Source organism: Nerophis lumbriciformis, linkage group LG06, assembly GCF_033978685.3.
Source record: "Nerophis lumbriciformis linkage group LG06, RoL_Nlum_v2.1, whole genome shotgun sequence".
In the NCBI taxonomy this organism is placed as follows: domain Eukaryota; kingdom Metazoa; phylum Chordata; class Actinopteri; order Syngnathiformes; family Syngnathidae; genus Nerophis; species Nerophis lumbriciformis.
Genome location: NC_084553.2, coordinates 37,937,006 through 37,958,430, shown reverse-complemented (window position 1 = coordinate 37,958,430; position 21,425 = coordinate 37,937,006).

Genomic DNA, 21,425 nt, shown 5'->3' with positions numbered 1-21,425 from the left:
TTACCGTATTTTCCGCACTATTAGGCGCACCGGATTATTAGCCGCACCTTCAATGAATGGCATATTTCATAACTTTGTCCACCAATAAGCCGCCCCGGACTATAAGCCGCGCCTACGCTGCGCTAAAGGGAATGTCAAAAAAACAGTCAGATAGGTCAGTCAAACTTTAATAATATATTGAAAACCAGCGTTCTAACAACTCTGTCCCAAAATGTACGCAAATGTGCAATCACAAACATAGTAAAATTCAAAATAGTGCAGAGCAATAGCAACATAATGTTGCTCGAACGTTAATGTCACAACACACAAAATAAACATAGCGCTCACTTTCTGAAGTTATTCTTCATTCGTAAATCCTTCGTCTTCGGTGTCCGAAGTGAAAAGTTGGGCAAATGTGAGATCCAAAATGGCCGGTTCCGTCTCGTCGAAGTCATCGGAGTCAGTGTCACTGTTATCCAGCAGTTCTGTGAATCCTGCCTTCCGGAAAGCTCGGACCACAGTTGTGACCGAAATATCTGCCCAAGCATTTACGATCCACTGGCAGATGTTGGCGTCGTCTGGCGCTGCCTCCCTGTCTTAGTGAATGTGTGTTCGCCTTCTGTCATCCATTGTTCCCACGCAGTTAGCAGTCTAGCTTCGAATGCCCTGTTGACACCAATATCTAGCGGCTGGAGGTCTTTTGTCAATCCACCCGGAATGACGGCGAGTATTGAATTAAGCGCGTAAGCGTGTCTTTTAATGTGATGTTATGAGCTAGCAAATATAACAACTACACTACCCAGCATGCAACGATAGTTACGAGCATGCGCGGTAGCCCTGAGAAGCGTTGTTGTATGCTGGGAGTTAGAATGTGGTTATGAGCACGCTGTGAGTAAACGTTGAGAACTCAGTTAACACGCCTCGTCTGCATTATTTATAATTAGACAGACAACACACTTAATAGGAGCCATTTTGGGGTCTTTACATAAACACACAAATGGAAATGAAACGTCACATATCCCAGCATGCACCGCGCGCTTCTTCGTCATCCACTGTTCCCACGCAGTTAGCAGTCTAGCTTCGAATGCCCTGTTGACACCAATATCTAGCGGCTGGAGGTCTTTTGTCAATCCACCCGGAATGACGGCGAGTATTGAATTAAGCGCGTAAGCGTGTCTCTTAATGTGATGTTATGAGCTAGCAAATATAACAACTACACTACCCAGCATGCAACGATAGTTACGAGCATGCGCGGTAGCCCTGAGAAGCGTTGTTGTATGCTGGGAGTTAGAATGTGGTTATGAGCACGCTGTGAGTAAACGTTGAGAACTCAGTTAACACGCCTCGTCTGCATTATTTATAATTAGACAGACAACACACTTAATAGGAGCCATTTTGGGGTCTTTACATAAACACACAAATGGAAATGAAACGTCACATATCCCAGCATGCACCGCGCGCTTCTTCTTCTTCCGGGGGCGGGTGGTTGCTTACAGTACAAGAAGAAGCGCTTCCTGTTCTATGGGGGCGGGTGCTTACCTTGGCGGTTGCTTGCGTAGAAGAAGAAGCGCTTCCTGCTCTACCGGGAAAAAAGATGGCGGCTGTTTACCGAAGTTGCGAGAAAGAAACTTTATGAAAATGAATCTTAATATTTATCCATATATAAAGCGCACCGGGTTAAAAGCCGCACTGTCAGCTTTTGAGTAAATTTGTGGTTTTTAGGTGCGGCTAATGGTGCGGAAAATACGGTAATATATTTTTGTGCAGAGAAGTTCCATGAATCTAGAGGTTGTTTATTCTGTCCTTGTTGAAATGGTCACGCAGCTGTGTGGTGACTCTGGAATAAGAATGTAACAATCAGATCACATGAAAACAGCCAAGACAATATAAGTCATACAGGGAAATGCATTTTTAGACAATATGATTTGCCTGAGCGGCTAGGGGACACCAAAAAATGGATTAGAAAAGACAGATTGAAAATAATAATACAACTTTTTTTTTCTCCAGCGGACCAGATGTTGGACTTTGGTGGACCGTAACCGGCCCGCGGGCCGTAGTTTGGGGACCCCTTATCAAGTCAATAGAAAAACGCTAAATAATTGTAATCCATTATCATTAGTATTTGATTAGCTACTGACGTACCACGACGTGACTCACATTTCGACATGTTACCATTGGAGCTCACTACAATGCCATGTCGCCTTACATTTCGAGGGATTCAACAATCATTTAGAAATAAATAATGTCTAATTACCTTTTCCTCCTCTTGCTTCGATGTCCATGAACTGAAACGTTGCACTTGATGCTGCTGCAGTGTAAACTCGCAAGGTAACATTTGCTCCAGGCTGCTTGGCTGTTGGGAGGAGAAAGGCACCTGTGTGGCCGCTCAGGTGCCGCGTCCTGCAGGGGCGACCAACGGCGGCAGCCCGACCCTTGTTGCATTGAAAGTGTTCTTATATTCTCCGCTGAAGCCCTCAAATTATGAAGTGGAGCTCCCGCCTCGGTTAAGCTACTTGTCGGCAGACATTTTGTCAACAACTTGGCTTTAAAAAAAAAAAAAAAAAAAAACTTGTCTGAAAAGGGTCGGGGATTATTGGTGACCGGAATCGGAATGCAACATCGCTCACACACACTAGTAAGATGCTCTTACACACACTGGTAAAATGCTCTTACACACACTGGTAAAATGCTTGCATACACACTGGTAAAATGCGCTCATACACATAACTGAAATCTTTGCACACATACTACTGAAATTGTTGTCTCTCACACGTGTAAAAAGCACACACACACACAGGTGAAATCCGTTTATACATACTAGTGAAAAATAATTCCAGGTGTGTGTGCGTGTGTGTGTGTGCGTGAGACAAAAACATTTCAGTAGTGTATGTAAGAATGTTTCAGTAGTGTTTATAAGAGTGTTTCAGTAGTGTATGTAAGAATGTTTCAGTAGTGTATGTAAGAATGTTTCAGTAGTGTTTATAAGAGTGTTTCAGTAGTGTATGTAAGAATGTTTCAGTAGTGTTTATAAGAGTGTTTCAGTAGTGTATGTAAGAATGTTTCAGTAGTGTTTATAAGAGTGTTTCAGTAGTGTATGTAAGAATGTTTCAGTAGTGTTTATAAGAGTGTTTCAGTAGTATATGTAAGAGCATTTCAGTAGTGTTTATAAGAGTGTTTCAGTAGTGTATGTAAGAGTGTTTCAGTAGTGTTTATAAGAGTGTTTCAGTAGTATTTATAAGAGCATTTCAGTAGTGTATGTAAGAGCATTTCAGTAGTGTTTATAAGAGTGTTTCAGTAGTGTGTATAAAAGAAAAACATTTCAGTTGTTTATGTGAGAGCATTTCAGTAGTGTATGTAAGAGCATTTCAGTAGTGTTTATAAGAGTGTTTCAGTAGTGTGTATAAAAGAAAAATATTTCAGTTGTTTATGTGAGAGCATTTCAGTAGTGTATGTAAGAGGTAATTCTGAATAATGTCCCTAACGGCCCCTCATACTTTGACACTTATTTCCACATTCAACCATTCACACACACATTCACACACTGATGGTGGGAGCTGCCATGCAAGGCCCTAACCACGACCCATCAGGAGCAAGGGTAACACAAAGGACGTGACTAGGTTGTTAGAAGGTGAGGATCGAACCAGGAACCCTCAGGTTGCTGGCACGGCCACTCTCCCAACTGTGCCATGCCCTCCCCTATATGATAAACATTCTGAACTTATTGATAACCTTATTTATTAAATACAAGTTACTTTACTATTATTTATTTATTGATGTTAGTATTTATGGAGTATATTGTGATTAAATTGAGAAAAGGGAAGTGAACAAAAGTCTTATCAATTGCTACTTAATAGAAAAGGGGTAGACATTAAATAAACTCTGCTGTCCGCCCTGAGATCGGTAGGTTGTGAGTTCAAACCCCGGCCGAGTCATACCATCCATCCATCCATTTTCTACCGCTTGTCCCTATTGGGGTTGCGGGGGGTGCTGGAGCCTATCTCAGCTGCATTCGGGCGAAAGGCGGGGTACACCCTGGACAAGTCGCCACCTCATCGCAGGGCCAACACAGATAGACAGACAACATTCACACTCACATTCACACACAAGGGCCAATTTAGTGTTACCAATCAACCTATCCCCAGGTGCATGTCTTTGGAGGTGGGAGGAAGCCGGAGTGCCCGGAGGGAACCCACGCAGTCACAGGGAGAACATGCAAACTCCACACAGAAAGATCCCGAGCCCGGGATTGAACCACGGGACTACTCAGGACCTTCGTATTGTGAGGCACATGCACTAATCCCTGTAGCACCATGCTGCCCTGGCCAAGTCATACCAAAGACTATAAAAATGGGACCCATTACCTCCCTGCTTGGCACTCAGCATCAAGGGTTGGAATTGGGGGTTAAATCACCAAAAATGATTCTCGGGCACGGCCACCGCTGCTGCTCACTGCTCCCCTCACCTCCCAGAATGCAGAGAATAATTTCGCCACACCGAGTGTGTGTGGGACAATCATTGGTACTTTAACTTTTTAACTTCTTCCATCTTGATTGCGAAAATATTGAAAAGAGAAACTGGAACTTGTGATGTATCATGTTGTAATTGTACGCATGATAGAAATAAACTCAAACCACAACCATAACCATATATTTTTAAAATATAATACCACTTTATTGTCACAAAACAATGACTCTTTTTTTGTGAAACTTTAGTCTCAAAATATTAAAGCTTTTTTTCTAATACTATACTGACTTCTCAAAATTTAAACTTAATCATAAAATCAGAACTTTTTATGATATTAATGTCATCAGGTTTGTCTCATATTTTTTACTTTATCCTCAAAATGTTACAGATTTATCATCATCAAAATAATGCTACTTTTTTCTCTCAAAATTTCAACTTTATTATCATTCTATGTCTAAGTATTCCACGTAACCTTTAGTACAGTGGTTCTTAACCTGGGTTCGATCGAACCCTAGGAGTTCAGTGACTCGGCCTCAGGGGTTCGGCGGAGCGGAGGTCAAGACACACCCGACTCATCGTGTAAATAAAAAACTTTTATTATGGATACCCCCAAACAATGTTGCCTCTAATTTTCCATCTGATTTGCAGGTGTGTAATTTGTTGTGGTTCATGCCCAGTTCATTTTGTGCACCAGTAAAACACATATAGCATTGTCTTGAATTTGAAAAAAAAACCATTTTATTTTCTACTAAAGAAGGGGTTTGGTGAATGCGTATATGAAACTGGCGGGGTTCCGTACCTCCAACAAGGTTAAGAACCACTGCTTTAGTACATCAGTTTGTGGAGATAGTTTTTCCTCAATTGTTTGCACACTAGTTTAAAAACAGGGCTCCCTTTCTTCAAAATATTGACACAAATACCCAAACACCACACTCAATTTGCATAACTCCGAGACCGTTTGCAAAATGAAACACTTCGGTCAATAAAAATGCTGTTTTGTTTTCATCTTACTAACAGGCTTCAAATGATCAGAGACTATTGCTGTCGCTTGCACACTACAGTGATCAATACAACATGCATTTGTAAAAAACCCTATTTTAGTAAATAGCTGGACTCGTGCTAGACTTTATTGCCAAAGATTATCATGTAAGGGATAATTTCGATGACAAAAAGATAGTGTCAAACCCACAACATTCTTCATATAGATGTATACAGAGACTGTGCACAAATACAACAAACACAACACTGATTGCAGACTGATAATATTCATTTCTTACTATACTCAGTTACAGTGACAGATCAACTATGTCAATTCGAACAAAATAGTAGGTTTCTTACTACCGTAAAGTGTAGACGAATACAAATCTGTGGACGAATAAAAAATACTGCATGAAGTACCTACACCTACATTATATCTGGCTGGAACAGGCCATAGGATTCCATCCACATCACAGGCTATGTCTTCATTAGCAAGGCACTGTTGGAAGAATTGTCTTGGGTGACAAATCCACCCCCGCACAGAAGCTGCTTTGATAAGATCACAGGCCTGATCCATGGCCTGAATGAGGCGCGAACGGTCATAGGGCTGAAGGTCGTATACCTTTCACCACCATGCAAAAAACCCCCTCCTCTCTTAGGTTTAGGAAGGGGGAGTATGGTGTAAGGTCTGGGAAGGCTTTGGGATTCCCCAGGAGGAAGTTGTTAATGTTGCTCTGGAAAGGGAAGTCTGTGGGTCTCTGCTGGAGCTGTTGTGCCCGCGACCCGATTCCGGATTAGCGATTGAAGATGGATGGATGGAGTATGGTGTAAGGCAGTGGTCCTTAACCTTTTTGTAACTTTTTGTAACTGCAGGGGGTTTATTTATTTATTTATTTTTTTTTTTTTTTTTTTTTTTTGTCATAAAAAAATACAATTATGTGTGCTTACGGACTGTATCCCTGCAGACTGTATTGATCTATATTAATATATAATGTAGGAACCAGAAATAATAATAACAGAAAGAAACAACCCTTTTGTGCGAATGAGTGTAAATGGGGGAGGTAGGTTTTTTGGGTTGGTGCACTAATTATAAGTGTATCTAGTGTTTTTTATGTTGATTTAATAAAAAATAAAAAATAAATATATATATATTTTATTTTTTACGGCCAGGTACCAATTGATCCACGTGGTTGGGGACCACTGGTGTAAGGTATGCCACTGCACATTCAGGGTGCTCATGGAACCAATTGTTGACCAGAGCAGATCAATGGAAAGAAAAATAGTCCAAAACGACTTGGTTTAATGGTGTTACGATGTTGTGGAATCTGTCAAGAAATGCAAGTATTAGATTGGTGTTATAGGGTCCCAGGTTCGCATGGCGGTGGACGACACCATTTTGGGTACTGCCAGCGTTGCCCCGGCACATTGGTATTTGCCTTGTGTCCAATTACATTGCCTTTTCTTCTAGTTTTCACAAGGTTAAATCCAGCCTCATCAACATATCATTTTAAAGATTGTAAATTACATCAAGTGGAATTCAGTTAATAAAAACCTAACAGTGTTGGTTCTGCTGGATCTAAGCGCTGCTTTTGATACAGTAGACCATCACATTTTATTACAGTTTTTTCCAATTGCTTACATTTTACTATCCGTGCGTCTTTTTTCAAAAGATTTACACACTTTTTAAAACACCACATTCAATTTTCTTAATTCCTAGGTTATATGCAAAATGACACACTTGGGTCAAAACATATGCCCATTCATCAAAATAAAGCAAGCACTAGTGTGTGAATGTGAGTGTGAATGTTGTCTGTCTATCTGTGTTGGCCCTGCGATGAGGTGGCGACTTGTCCAGGGTGTACCCCGCCTTCCGCCCGATTGTAGCTGAGATAGGCTCCAGCGCCCCCCGCGACCCCAAAAGGGAATAAGCGGTAGAAAATGGATGGATGGATGGATAGTAGAAATGCAGGTTGATTGTCATTTCACTCACACAGACTTCAAATGATGAGACACTATTGGAGTGTATTACCCAGAAAAGTGATACATACAAGACACATTTGTAAAAAAAACTATTTTACTATAAGAAATCACATGTTTGGGGCATTTTGCCCGACCTTTTTAGCATATGTGATGAATGACTACTGTAACTTGACAAAATATATTGGCAAATCCACAGCAATCGTCATTGTTTACTTTGAAGTGAGCCTATACGTAAGGACCTAAAGAGAAAGTAAAATTATCCTGTAATCTTTTCAAGAAGTGCTCAACAATTATGCTGCAAACTGAAATATGTATTTTTACCACAGTCAGGTAAAGTAACATATCACAGTAGTCAACAATGACATGCAGTACAAATAAAAATCTGAGACGAATAAAAAGGTTTTAAAAAAAATCTGTGGATAAATACAAATGGCAGCATAGAGTATAGGCTACATGTGCAGACTTAGGCAACAGCAACTCTCTGAAAGAGTGCACTCAAAAGCCTCAGTTACTGATTCTAATCATCACCTGCCTGTCTAGCTGGATCAGGCCATAGTATCTCATCCACATCACATGTGCAAGATGGGAAGGTGTGTGTAAAGTATTGTGTGTAATATTTCGCAAAAACTGTGAAGCAGAGTCTATGCCTACAGTTTTTTCCAATTGCTTACACACTAAATTTTTAATTTTCACACAGTTGTCAAAAGTCTACACACAGTAAACAAAACCACGGTGCAGATTTGCCTAATATTAGGCATAGACTATGCTTCACAGTTTTTGCGAAATATTACACACAATGCTTTACACACACCTTGCCATCTTGCACACAGACAACGATTGTGATACACGCATTTTCACACTTTACACACACACTAGGATAGTGATACACACATCTTTACACCTTACGCAAAGATAATGATTGTGAAATTACTTCCTGGTCAATCCAAAGGGCTGGCTTGCCAATTGAACACATTGCATAATCACCTCCACCAGGTGTAAAGACACACAGGTGATACATTGAAAATACAGCTTTCAAGTGGGTGGGTTTTTTCCATTTGTAATTTTTATCTCCAGATTTTTTTTCAAACCTTTTTATTTGTCTCAGATTGTAATTTGTTCTCCATGTCATTGTTCACTACTGTGATATGTTACTTTACCTGACTGTGGTAAAAATACATATTTCAGTTTGCAGCATCATTGTTGAGCACTTCTAGGAAAGATTACAGGATATTTTTACTTTCTCTTTAGGTCCTTACATACAGGCCCACTTCAAAGTAAACAATGACGATTGCTATGGATTTGCCAATATATTTGGTCAAGTTACAGTAATCATTCATCACATATACTAAAAAGGTCTTGCAAATTGCCCCAAACATGTGATTTCTTATAGTAAAATAGGGGTTTTTACTCATGTGTTTTGTATTTATCACTGTTGTGGGTAACTCACTCCAATAGTTTGAAATAAGTTTGAATGAAATAAGTTTATTTCGGTCATATAATCAACCATCAACCATTAACCATTTTGTGTGACCAGTTTAAAAGTACAGACTATACATATACAGTATAACAATCATACACATTTACACACAAAAGGAAAAGAAAAGAAAAGAAAAAGCATGACCGAAAAAGGAATAGGCTGAAGCCAAAGCTTATATTTGCCTATCCTATACCTTCACTGAAAATAAGATTACCTGGAACATCAATGTTAAAAAAAAAAAAAAATCAATGGAATGAAAGTAATTGTTACTATATTTTATAATTTTCAATTATCTCACCTTTCAATGTTTTCTTAAACCTTAACAAAGAAGTACATGTCTTCAACTCATCACTGAGCTTATTCCACCATTTAACTCCTAAAACTGAAATACATTTGTATTTAATATTCGTTCTTGCTTTACCTATTTCAAAAATCAATACCCCCCGTAAATTATGGGTTTCTCCTCTTAATTGAAATAACCTAAGCATACAAGCTGGAAGGCTGTTGTTCTTTACTCGAAACATAATTTCCATTGTTTTTAAAAACACAATATCTGAAAATTTTAACACATTAGAACTTATAAATAATGGATTGGTATGTTCATAGTAGCCCGCTTTGTGTATTATTCTTATTACCCTTTTTTGAAGTTTAATTATTGGGTCTATGTTTGTTCTATAAACATTTCCCCAAACTTCAACACAATATGTTAAATATGGAAAAATAAAAGAATAATATAACATATGCAAACATTTCTTATTCAGCATGTGTTTTACTTTATAAAGAATGGCAATGGATTTGGATATTTTTCCCTTTATATATTCAATATGCGGTTTCCAACATAATTTATGATCAATTATTATTCCCAAGAATTTAGTTTCATATACTCTATCAATTTCCACTTGATTTAATTTTAGTTTTACTTCACGATTTGTTCTTGCACCACTAAACACCATAAATTTAGTTTTCTTATCATTTAATGATAACTTATTGATATCAAACCATTTTTTTAGCTGAAACAACTCAACCTCTATTACCCTCAACACTTCCTTCAAGTCTTCTCCTGAACAATATACATTTGTATCATCTGCAAACATAATAAATTTCAATTTATTAGATACTGAACAAATATCATTTAAATATAGTATAAATAACTTAGGTCCCAATACCGAGCCTTGTGGAACCCCACAAGTTACTCTTCTTGGCTGTGATTTAGTCTTATTGATTTCCACATATTGAGATCTATTACTTAAATAACTACTTAACCACTCTTGTGAAACACCTCTTATGCCATAGTTTTCCAATTTTTGCAGAAGTAAGGAATGATCGATTGTGTCAAAAGCTTTACATAAATCAATAAATACTCCAACGGTGTGTTGCTTTTTTTCTATTGCTGTAGCTACGTTTTCTACAAAGTCCATCACTGCTAGGGATGTAGATCGATTACTCCTGAACCCATACTGATGGTCATTCAGTAGCTCATGTTTGTCAATGAACTTATCAAGTCTATTTACAAATAATTTCTCAAGAATTTTTGCAAATTGAGGTAGTAGAGACACAGGTCTATAATTTGAGACCATATGTTTATCACCATTTTTATAAATCGGAATAACTTTAGCAATTTTCATTTTGTCAGGAAAAGTTCCAGTTGATAAAGATGTATTACATATATAAGTAAACGGCTTCAGGACACAATCCATCACTTCTTTAACAAGTGACATATCCACGTTGTTACCATCGACAGATTTTTTGTTTTTAAACTTTCTTACCACTTCTAACACATCACTTTCACAAACTCCGCCAAGAAACATTGAATTTTTAATGTCAGATACACGCCTTAACTTTTTTTCATCATTCATATTAAACTTAATATTTTTTGCCAAATTTGGGCCAACATTCACAAAAAATGTATTGAATTCCTCAGCTATTTCTTCTATATTTTCAATAATTGAGTTGTCATCTTTTACCAGATAAGCTGTAAAATCCTTTTTGCTAGATTTTTTAATCATAGTATTAAGCACATCCCAGGTTTCAATAATGTTATTTTTATGTTTATGCAGCAATTGTTCATAATAGTTTTTTTGTTGCAGCCTCATGATACATGTCAATCTGTTTTTATACTTTTTATATTTGTCCTCACTTTCCTTTGTTCGATGCTTAATAAATTCCTTGTAAAGCCTTTTTTTTTTTTTACAGGCTTTTACTAAACCCCTTGTTATCCATGGTTTCTCCCTCTTTTTAGTATTTTGCTTATATTCTCTTAATGGACAATGACGGTCATAAAGTGTCAGAAATATATCCAAGAATGTATCGTATGCTTCATTAGTATCCTCCACAAAAACATTTTGCCAATCCTGATTTAAAAGATCCGCCTTGAATGCCTTAACTGCTTCTGGTGATTTTATTCTAACAAAGTTATTTATTTGTCTTTTTGTTTGTAAGTTTTGCTCCTTGTTCATTTGGATCACTGTAAAGACAGGCAAGTGATCACTTACATCAGTCACCAAGAGTCCACTTTTTCTATTCCCATCAAATACATTTATAAAAATATTGTCAATCAGTGTTAAGCTGTCCTTTGTTATTCTGCTAGGTTTTACAATTAGTGGAAAGAAACTCAAGCTAAACATAAGATTAACAAAATCAGTAGTTTTCATGTGATCATTAAATTTCATCAAATCAATGTTGAAGTCACCACAAATCAAGATCACCTTATCATTAAGTCTTTCATATAACTCAAACATTTTCTTATTAAATTGATCAATGCATGATCCTGGAGTTCTATAAATACAACTAATGAATATGTTTTTGGATCTTTCAACACTGATTTCAATAGTTACACATTCCATCATATTGTCAATAGCAGTTGTCATGTCAGCAATCAGCCTACATTTGAGAGAGGACATCACAAACAATACAACACCTCCTCCCCTTTTGTTCATCCTGTTTTGCCAAAACATTTCATATCCCTCTAACCCATCCAGTAATTCCTTACTATCACTCAACCAAGTCTCTGAAATTGCTATTACGGTAAACCTTTGCTGTATTTGTTTAAGATACTCTTTAATTTTGGAAAAGTTACTGTAAAGACTCCTGCTGTTGAAATGAATCACAGAAACCCCTTCCATTTTAACATTTGAATTAAACTGTTCTTCAGTATAATACTCACAGTCCACATTAGAGTCCTGATAGAAGTGAATATCTGGGTCAATGTTATTTTCTAACTCATAGCATTTATGATCATGAAAGTCAAAAGACTTGAATTTTGTGCAGCTCATTTGTTCTTCCGTCATGTTGGTTGTCCACACTGTTTCTCTGCACACAGTACATAGCCAACAAGGAACTTTTCCCCACTATTCCACTTGTTTATCATCATCATCTTTTTCATTTATATTGTTCAAGTTCCTTCATGTCTCTGACCACTAATACCCTTGCTTGTTCTGGTGGACCATTCAATCTGATCATTACTTTACAGTTCCTTGTCCATGTATCCTGAATTCGCTTTCCCTTTTTCAAGATCCTGGCTTGTCTTGCAATTTCTGCGTTTCTCTTTGTGAGGTGCTCATTTACATACACTCCAGTGCCTTTCAAATTTTTTCCCAGCTTAAGCATTTCAATTTTATGTTTTCTACTCACAAAACGGATGATGATGTTGGATCTGTTGTTTTGTTTCAGTGGAATGGTGTGGCATGCAGCTATATTTGAACTGCATACAGGAATTCCTTTGTTATTGAAGAAGTTGATGACTTGCTGCTCAAGCGTGTGCAGTTCACCTCTTGGTGCACCTTCTCCCTCCTTGTCACCTGCTGTGATCCGAGCATAGGAGCGGTGGCTTGTCTCAAGCCCAGAAATCACCAGGTCATCCATCCTGGAGTACTGCTCTAGATCGTCCACTCTTCTTTCAAGCTCTTCAATCTTCTTGTCTTTGTCTTTGATTATTGCCTTCAGCTGCTTAATTTCATCAATTAAGTCCAGAAGGCCCGTTTGCTGTTTTGCTACTTTGCTCAGTTCCTCTGACATGAAATTCAGAGACTTTTTCACCTCTTCCATTTCTTCTGCCAACTTCTTAGTTGCCATTCTTTAGAGAGGAAAAGTACTTTTAGAATCCAGTTGATCTTTCAGAATACTTTCTGATTCCAGGCAATCCAGTATTGATGGCTTGTCAGTGCATTGAAGCACATGTCATCAAAAAGTCTCCAACAAGTCCAAAATCACAAAATTGATCCGGCAGTTCAATGTTTATCTTCCTTATAAACATGAAGATGTTGCTCTGCTGGATGGATGTCAACTTATATTCAAGATTTTTCATGAATTGTTGGAGCTGTATGACTCAGTGCATCTAGTTTCATATCATGTGAAGTCTGTGAGAGTGAAATGACAATAAAACTGCATTTTTACAAATGCTTGCTTTATTTTGATGAATGGGCACATGTATTGACCGAAGTTTGCTATTTTGCAAATAATCTAGGAATTAAGAAAATTGAATGTGGTGTTTGGGAAAGTGTGTAAATCCTTTTGAAAAAAGACACACAGTTAGTACATTTGTGTGTAAGCAAATGGAAAAAAAACTGTAATATTAGGTAAATCTCTACAGTGGTTTTGCTTACTGTGCGTAGACTTTGTTAACAGTGTGAAAATTTAAAATTTAATGTGTAAGCAATTAGAAAAAAACTGTAAGTAGACTAAGACACCCGGTGCGCCTCTCGGGCACTATTTTTAATTGGTTCTGCTCTCATCTCTCAGTCACATGTTTTTATGTAAGTATGGATGCATGTTCCTCGGGAACCCATGAGATAAGATGTGGGGTTCCTCAAGGCTCAATTTTAGGTCCCATTATTTTTTATCTTTATATGCAGCCTCTTGGGGATAATTAGGAGACACAGTATTAGTTTCCACAGTTACACTGACAGTTGTATATCTCCTACCCTTTTTAAATGCATTGTAGACATCAAGTCATGGATGGCAGTGAATTTTCTACAGCTCAACCAGTACAAAACAGAGGTTTTACTTAAAGGTCCTGAAAACCAGAGGGAGAAACTTTTACCAAAATTACAAGATTTTAAACCAACACAGACTATAAAAAATCTGGGCATGATTTTGAAGTCCGAGCTGACTTTTATCCTGCATAATAAAAATATATTTTTTAATCATCTTAAGAACATAGTCACAGTCCACCCGTTTCTCTCTCTAATGCATGTTTTTATTTTCTGTCGTTTAGACTATTGTAATGCCCCGCACATTACACCAGTTTTAAAGTCACTGCATTGGTTCCCCGTCCGCTTCAGGCTCGATTTTAAAGTTTTGTTATTAGTTTTTAAATGTGTAAATGGCCTTGCGCCTTCTTATCTATCTGACCTGCTTTTACCGTATCAACCCTCACGGTTCCTGAGGTCCTCTGGAACTGGCCTTTAATGAATGTGTGTGTGTGTGTGTGTGTGTGTGTATGCCTGTGTATATGTTTTCTTCACTTCTTCTATTATTATTTTTTTGGTTGTTTGTTTTGTTTTGTACAGCACTTTGTGTTTGCCACTTGCCTGTGTATGAAAAGTTCTATAGAAATTAAGTTTGATTTGATGTGATTTGACATAAAGTCATGTTAGATTTTCAGCATCCATTTTCAAGACTCTCTGATACACAGAAAAAGACAATAGAGGGGTTCGGATTTTTTTTACGTTTCCCACAATGCATTGCCGGTATCCACATTGAAGGGCGGAAGCTACACTCCAGAAGCGACTTGACTAAGGGCGGCGTTCATTTAACCAGTAATATTCATAATGCAGACGACGTGTGTTATTGTCAACTGTCCCAATCTATGTGGAAGGAATAAAACTAGCTTTTACCAAATTCCTAATGGTTACTTCTGGACAGGGAGGAACTACCAAAAAGACGACTTCTTGTTATTTCAAATAATTTCAGGTAAATAATAACATTTCATAAGTAAAAATACATCTAAAACAAATAACAGCCCCACTTTGTATTACCTTGATGGGCTTGATCGAATAACTTTGATAGTAGTTGTATTGATAAAATTGTACTCACTTCTCTCCGGACTGCAGCCTCCACATAAAACAAAAGTGAAACAACTTGAGAACAATATTCTCCCAATCCTGCCTTACAGTCACAGTGAGCTGAGATGATTTTAGATTGGTAATCTGTGATTATCCAGCGTGTCAAACTTGGGTCAGATCATTTCTGAGAGTCCATTACTCTAGACTGGCTTGATGACACAATGTCCACTGGGTTTATACAGATAAACACAAACGTCACGAACGCATACACAAACAATGTAGTCATAGCTTTCTAGATTCCTAAAAATTAGAAAGTCCTTCAAGGTGTAAAATGGGCTGGGTTGAACAATTAAGTAGTTCACCATGTCTGGGTATGATACATCGGGGAAGATATTGTGGCCAAGACTTGTCGGTCTTGTATTGAGCCTTGTATCCAATTACGGCTGTTTGCTCTTTATAACGGCCTGTGCAATGTTATTTTCCACTGAATAGTTCGGAAATGTTATGTGTAGCGCTATCGTGAACGATGACGCTCGCCCTTCAGCTAAATGTTGTCTACATTAATTCAAGTGTGTTTTAAAGCAGCATCAATTTGAAATGCCGAAAAAAAGGCACTTTAACAAACGTGAACACACACACACAAACATACACAGAAAGAGACAGACAGGCGCCAATATGGAGGTGTCATAAGATTAAACATACAATATATTAAATAACCAACATTTTAAAATGAATCAAAGTGTCAGGTTTGTCACTGACAGTTTAGTTATGTTTTGAGTTTTTCCTCTCTGTCTTTATTTCCTGTAAGCGCTCTTATTTTGTCTTTATTTCCTGCTTGTATCCCTGAGTGCTTTTTCCCCTCAGCTGTGGCTGATTGGCACCTGGCCACACCTGGTGTCAATCAGCCAGCTACTATTTAGACCTGCTTTTCCCTCCGGTCAGTGCTGGAGTATTGTCAATGTCGCTAATGATTGTCGAGGTCAGTGTCATTTATACTTGTCGATGTCATTTATACTTGTCGTTGTAGCTTTGTCTACTTCTGTTCACTCTGCTCATGTCATAGTTCATCCTGCTCGTTTCTTGCCACGTGAGTTTTGTTTATTCGTGTCACAGTAAGTGTTTTTGTTTCTTGTTCATAGTTTAGCCTTTGTGCTAGTTTCTGTTCATAGCCAAGTTTGTTCGCTGCCTTGTTTTGTTTGTACCCTTTTGTTTGTTTCTTGTTATAGAGTTAAATTAAATCATGTTTTCCTGCACCAAACCTGCCATCTCTGCATCTTGGGGTTCGTCACCTACACCCTGTGACACAAAGATCAAATTCTACACATTTAGGCTACAAACGTATTAGAGTTCTAAAACTGCCAAGAGTTAATCAATAGTCAATATATCAGTGTGCAGCTTTTTAAATATCACAAAATGTTTTTCTATTTGAGCAAGTTAGATTTTGTGTTTTGTTGTTTGTTTTCATTGCTGCTATTTGAACTGTTTTGTAATAGCACCTCCAAGTCAGAGTCCATGGTTCTCGCCCAGAAAAGGATGGAGTGCCATCTCCGGGTTGGGGAGGAGATCTTGCCCCAAGTGGAGGAGTTCAAGTACCTCGGAGTATTGTTCACGAGTGAGGGAAGAGTGGATCGTGAGGTAGACAGGGGGATCGGTGCGGTGTCTTCAGTAATGCGGACGATGTATCGATCCGTTGTGGTGAAGAAGGAGCTGAGCCGGAAGGCAAAGCTCTCAATTTACCGGTCGATGTACGTTCTCATCCTCACCTATGGTCATGAGCTTTGGGTTATGACCGAAAGGACAAGATCACGGGTACAAGTGGCCGAAATTAGCTTCCTCCGCCGGGTGGCGGGGCTCTCCCTTAGAAATAGGGTGAGAAGCTCTGTCATCCGGGAGGAGCTCAAACTAAAGCCACTGCTCCTCCACATCGAGAGGAACCAGATGAGGTGGTTCGGGCATCTGGTCACCTCAACCGACGCACGGAGGGGGGGGGGGTTGGTGGTAGTGGGGGTGTATATTGCAGCCCGGAAGAGTTAGGGCTGCATGGGATTCTGGGTATTTGTTTTGTTGTGTTTATGTTGTGTTACGGTGCGGATGTTCTCCCAAAATGTGTTTGTCAGTCTTGTTTGGTGTGGATTCACAGTGTGGCGCATATTTCTAACAGTGTTAAAGTTATTTATAATGGCACCGTCAGTGTAACCTGTATCGCTGTTGGCCAATTATGCATTGCATTTACGTGTGTGTGCGTGCTGAAGTCGCACATATTTTGTGATCGAGCCGGTACGTTGTTGGAATGGATGAAAAGCAGACGTGACGACAGCACGTGGAGGACGATAAACGCAGTGCCTTTAAAGCACGCCCCCAGGACTGTGGTCCGGGTGGACGAGATACAATGACTGATGAACAACTTCGTTCGATAATGAAAGATGCCTCAGCTCAAAGCCTGAGCCCCGACATTAATGAACTAGCATCCAAGAAAAGATGATAGGTATCTGGCTTGGGCACATCAGATTAGATCAGTGTGTTGCAAACTGAGCAGTTTAAAGTCCTGAATGGTTGGTTTATTCATTGTTATTTTATTTTCCAATTTATTAGCCTGTGGAAAAAGTTAATGTTGATATTTACCTCAGAAGGCTGCAAATAGAAAAGAGGCATTACATTTTTATTTAAATTGTATTTGATATGCCATTGATATTTTTTAATTATTATTATTATTATTTGAAACTCGATTTTGCATGTCACTTTAAAGTTATATAAGCCTTGCTTGTTCAATATTCAATGCAAAACTTGTTTGGGTCCCTATTAAAAGGTTAATTTGTTCAACCTTGGCCCGCGGCTTTGTTCAGTTTTAAATTTTGGCCAACTCCGTATTTGAGTTTGACACCCCTACTCTAGTGTGTCAAGTATATAGTTTATAGCCATTCACTCTATCTGAAGACAGTTCTCGGAAACTGTTGAATAAAAGCCTGCGTCAATCGAGTCTTCAGTCTTGCCAAGGCCTAACAGTACACTGGACAGTTATGGACTCAGCAGAGGCCGAACGACTGACGGATATCCTGCGCGCCCAGGAATCACGGCTCGCCCGACAGGAGGATTTTCAGACGGCGATGGCAGCGAACATTGGTCACCTCTCCTCCCAGCTACAAGGACTACTCGGGTATTTTGCTTGACCGGTTACGGCGTCCCAGCCTCCCATGCCAACCGCCGCTCCCACTCTGCCTTCCTCTCCTCCCGGAGCCGGATGCAAGCTGGCTCCTCCGCCGACATACGCTGGAGCTCCCGGTTTGTGCGAAACATTTCTGATAGACTGTGCTATTCATTATGAACTGTTGCCCCATGCGTTTCCCATTGACCGCTCCAAGATTGCATTTATGATTTCCCACCTTACGGATAGAGCCAAGGCGTGGGCTTCTGCCGGATAGGGGCAGAACTCATCACTTTGCCACTCATTTCCAGACTTTCAAGCTGCTCTAAGACTTTTGACTCGGTGTCCTCCAGCAGAGAAAAGGCACAAGAGCTAAGCAGTTTAAAGCAGGGCAACGGCTCCGTGTGCGACTACGCCATCCGCTTACGCACGCTAGCAGCAAAAAGCGGGTGGGACGACACGGCTCTCTATAATGTTTTTCTGAAGGGGCTTGGAGCTTCCATACAGGACCTTCTCGTTCCCCTGGACCTACCCGACAACCTAGATGCCCTCATCGCACTCGCCATCAGGACGGACAACCGACTAGCCCAGCTCAAACAACAGCGAAGTGGAGGATCGGCTGCTGCAGGAGGAACCACCCGTTCTTTCGCACCTAACTGGTTGACGACTCAGCGTTCACCCCCGGAGCTACTTCCTCACCTCCGCACTGATCGGGAGGAGGAGCCCATGCACCTGGGGAGAGCTTGACTGACCCCAGAGGAGTGACGCAAGCGGATGATGGAGGGGATATGTTTTTACTGTGGAGAGGGCGGCCATCTTGTCGTTTCGTGTCCGACCAAGGTATACCAGGCGGTGAGTCACGTTCCGGCGGTTCCTCAGAGCACTCTCACTAAGATCACGCTAACTCATCACACGGCCACAGATCTAGCAGCGCTAATAGACTCTGGGGAAGACTAGGGCTCAAGTCAGAACTGCTAGCTAAACCCATTAAGGCCAGGTCTCTGAATGGTAAGGAGCTTTTCACCATCACGCACATCTGTGAACCTGTCCAAATGAACATTGACTGCCATCAGAAACAGATTAGTCCATACTTGATTACTTCATCCTCCCATTCTCTGATCTTGGGGCATCCATGGCTGTACCAGCATAACCCTCGTGTTGACTGGAAAACAGGGAAGATCAATGAATGGGGAAGGGAATGCACCAAGAACTGTGTCTTTTCTACTGTCCGGGGAAAGAGTGTCAAGGAAATTAATGTTTTTTCTGCCAATCCTGCCACAGACCCAGAATTTCCGGACCCGAATTCTGTTAACACCACCCGCGACAAGTCTTCAGCAAGACAAAGGCTCTGTCACTTCCACCCTACCGATCCTACAACTGTGCCTTTGACCTACTGCCCGGGGCCACTATTACCAAGGGGCGTCTGTACTCCGTCTCTGGTCCAGAAAGGGCTGCGATGAATGATTACATCTCGACATCACTGAAAGCTGGCTTGATTCGCCCGTCATCATCTCCAGCAGGAGCGTGGTTCTTCTTTGTGAAGAAAAAAAACGGGTCGTTAAGACCCAGCATTGATTACAGCCCACTGAATGACATTACAATCAAGAACTGTTACCCTCTACCCCTCATGTCTTCTGTCTTTAACCAACTCCGACAGGTTAAAATATTCACCAAGCTGGACCTGCGCAACGCTTACCATCTGGTCCGAATAAGAGAGGGAGACGAGTGGAAGACCGGATTCAACACACCCAGCGGCCACTATGAATACAGGGTCATGCCCTTTGGACTCACCAATGCTCCCGCCGTGTTCCAAGCTATGATCAATGAAGTTCTAAGAGACTTCCTGGACCATTTCGTGTATGTCTACCTTGATATATTGATTTATTCACCTGACAGAGACACACACCAAGTCCACGTAAATCAGGTTTTAAAGAGACTGTTGGACAATGACTTATATGTTGAAGCTGAAAAGAGTGTTTTTCATGCCGACACTCTCCTTCCTGGGCTTCATTGTAGCTCCTGGAAAAGTTAGCGCTGTGGCCGATTGGCCAACACCTGACAGCCGCAAGTAGGTCCAGCAATTCTTGGGATTTGCTAACTTTTACAGGTGGTTTGTCAGAAGCTTCAGCACAATAGCTGCTCCACTCCACGCTCTTACCTCCACCCAGGTGCGGTTCCACTGGTCTCCAAAGGCAGAGAGGGCTTTCCAGATACTCAAGCGCTGCTTCACCTCAGCTCCCAACCTCACCATTCCGGACCCACTGCACCAGTTTGTCATAGAGGTAGACGCTTCTAATGAAAGAGTTGGAGCAGTCCTATCTCAACGCTCTCAACAGGACGGGAAGATACATCCTTGTGCCTTTCTGTCACGGCGGCTGTCCAAAGCTGAAAAAAACAATGATGTCGGCAATCGGGAGTTGCTGGCGATGAAGCTCGCCTTAGAGGAATGGAGGCATTGGCTCGAGGGTGCCGTACACCCAGTCTCATTAAGGACTTCTACAGAGACCACCCTGAACAGCCTGGGCCGTCGGGAGTCGGCCCTAGAGAGAGAGGGGGGGGGGGGGGGGATTTTGCTATCGCCTTTTTTCCTCCCTCGGGAGTGATTTTCTGTTTATTGTTTTTCGCCTTGTGCTACGTTTCCTTTTTACTCTAGCGTGTCAAGTATATAGTTTATAGCCATTCACTCTATCTGAAAACAGTTCTCAGAAACTGTTGAATAAAAGCCTTCGTCAATTGTTTCCCGTCTGCAACTGAGTCCTCATTCTTGCCAAGGCCTAACACTATATTCTGGCCAGTTTTGGACTCAGCAGAGGCCAAACGACTGACGGAGATCCTGCGGGCCCAGGAATCACGGCTCGCCCGACAGGAGGATTTTCACATATGTTGAAGAGGTTCATTTAGCCTACTAATGTGTATTAATAAATGGTTGATTTATATAGGCTAGTAAGGTAAAGTTTTGTACCTGACAAGTTTTGGCTATCTTGCTTCCGCCCTACCACCGGCACACACCAGGGGACACCGCCATCCCACCACTTCAGGTGGGATGGAACAATCCATATAACACGTCACAGATGACGTCACGCTAACATCATGTGACACCTCTGATGAAGGCTGCAGAAGCAAGATAGCCGAAACTTGTCAGGTACTAGCCTATATAAATCAACCATTTATTAAAGGATTTTCACATGTTTCTTCCTACTCCTGTTCGAACATGTTGTAATGAGAAACTGGAAATATTTATCATATTGTAACTCTATGCATGTTCAAAATAAACTAATACCATAACAATAACCACATTGTTTTTTTACTTTTTGTTATCATTGTACTAAATGTTTGTATATTTAAAAAGACCTAGTGTGCCAATTTATGTACAGTATTTACATTTAATTATATTATTATTGTT